The following is a 2,583-nucleotide window of genomic DNA, read 5'->3' as shown; positions in this document are numbered from 1 at the left end:
CCTTTTCTTTTCTTTGTAGTCACACCTGGATTGATATGGTGGCAATTCTGACTTGTCTGCTATCAAAATAAGCTGTCGTCTTCTGGGACCAAAGATAAAATTGCAGAAGCCTGGCATTGTAACAAGTGACCAAAGATGAAATAGAAAACCCAGGTAACATATTTACAAAAACCTTTTGCTGCTATTATAATACTGGCAAATAGACTTACTTTGAATGAATTATGTATATTTCTTCAGAAGAAGGTTTCATCATTTGATCTCAAACGTTTTTTGCCAGAATCTCGAACAATAAGACAGCACATGCATTTCCTTCATTTTATAGAATATTATTAGAATAAGTGCAATGGCCATCGTTTTGTCCAAATTTTTTACTAGATTTGTTTAAATGTAAACTGAAATAGAGAAAATGCACAACACATTATAACAATATAACGTGACATATATGTGGTCTTCACAATAAATTCTTTTAGATTGCTTTATATAAGTTTGAGAACCAAATTTTTTACTAGATTTGTTTAAATGTAAACTGAAATAGAGAAAATGCACAACACATTATAACAATATAATGTGACATATGTGATCTTCACAATAAATTCTTTTAGATTGCTTTATATAAGTTTGAGAACCCAATTATTTATTCTGTATCTTCATATATTAAAGTTAATAGTAAGGATTACTATAGCTCTTTACAAATTGTACCTTGTATATATATTTTTAAATGTTCTGGTTCTATGTAGATGTTTTATTTCTGTTGATTTTTTTTATTTTTGTAAAATATACATAACACGCTGTTGTGCTACCATCATCACTATCCATCTCCAAAACTTTTCATCATTCCACACTGAAAATATCTACCCATCAAACAATACCTCCCCATTCTCCCCTCCCCTTAGCCGCTGGTAACCACTGTTGCATTTTCTGTCTCTATGAATATGACTATTCCAGGTGCCTCATAAAAATGAGATCATAACATATTTTTTCTTTTGTGTCTGGTTTCTTTCATAGTTTAGCATGTCTTCAATGTTCATCCATGTTGTAGCATGTATCACAATTTATTCATTTTTAAGGCTGTTTTTATAATTGCAGCATATTACAGGGTTACAAATGTTTAAGTTACATAAATTGCCTTTGCCCCACCCAAGTCAGAGCTTCTAGCATGACTATCCCCCAGACGGTGCACACTGCACCCATTAGGTGTGTATATACCCATCCCCTTCCTCACTCCATCTGCCTGACACCCGGTTAATGTTACTACCATATGAACGCTTAAGTGTTGGCCAGTTAATATCTGTTTGGCGGTGAGTACATGTGGTGCTTGTTTTTCCATTCTTGTGATACTTCACTTCGTAGAATGAACTCCAGCTCTATCCAGGGTAATACAAGAGGTGCAAGATCACCATTGTTTTTTGTGGCTGAGTAGTACTCCATTGTACACATATACCACATTTTGTTGATCTACTCGTGTATTGATGGGCACTTGGGTTGTTTCCACATCTTTGCAATTGTGAATTGTGTTGCTATAAACATTCGAGTGCAGATGTCTTTTTTATAGAATGTCTTTTTTTCCTTTGGGTAGATGCTCAGTAATGGGATTGCTGGATCAAATGGTAGTTCTACCTTTAGCTCCTTGAGTTAGCTCCATATTACTTCCCACAGAGGTTGTACTAGTTTGCAGTTCCACCAGCAATGTATGAGTGTCCCTATCTCTCCACATCCACACCAAATATCCCATTGTATATGTGTACCACAATTTGTTTATTAATTTATTAGTTGATGGACATTTGAGTTGTTTCTACTTTTTGGCTATTGTGAATACTGCTGCTATTAACATTGGTGTACAAATATTTGTTCCAGTCTCTTATTAATATTTCTTCTGCATATGCCCAAAATAACATTTTGATATGTAAATTAATAGCCCCTTATTACAAAATGTGGAAACTAGCTCTGGGAAATCTAGTTACTCATTAAATTCATGAACCTGCACTTACACCATCTTAGAAAGAGTATTTTAGTTTCTGTGGAAATAGAGATTATGAAATTTGTTAGGTACAATCTCTGCAGAACCTAAAGGAAAATGCCAACATCTCTTTCTGCCTATGGGTTAATTGCATGGGTATTTTCTCATTTTTAAGGTCTTAGAATACAGAGAATGAAATGGAACACACCACAGTATGCACTCAGCTGACCCTTTAATTTCCTAAAAGGCCCCTCAGATAAAATTTAGTTTCAATGATAAATTTCAAAAAGGGAAACAAGGTATGGAGAAAGACTGTGAATTTCCACACTATAATGTGAGTGGGAATGGAAAAGACAACCTCCATAACTGTGTACAATAATGACGAATCCATCCATCCCATAGGGAATGCTTCTCTTGATAATTAGAGAGGAGAGTGGACTTTGGAGAAATGTATGTAATATCAATTGCAAAAATGTGGCACTAAAATTATATGGGGAAACAAATAATAGTAAATAATGTCTTGAATTTATTTAGTGTTTATTATTTGCCAGAAAATTTTCTGTGAGTTTTATTTGTATTATACTATTTAATCCTTAAAACCACCCTCTATGTTAGGTGTTATTATA

This window comes from Propithecus coquereli, unplaced genomic scaffold (genome assembly GCF_000956105.1).
Source record: "Propithecus coquereli isolate 6110/MARCELLA unplaced genomic scaffold, Pcoq_1.0 Scaffold227, whole genome shotgun sequence".
Classification (NCBI taxonomy): Eukaryota; Metazoa; Chordata; class Mammalia; order Primates; family Indriidae; genus Propithecus; species Propithecus coquereli.
Note: the sequence above shows the minus strand (reverse complement) of the source record.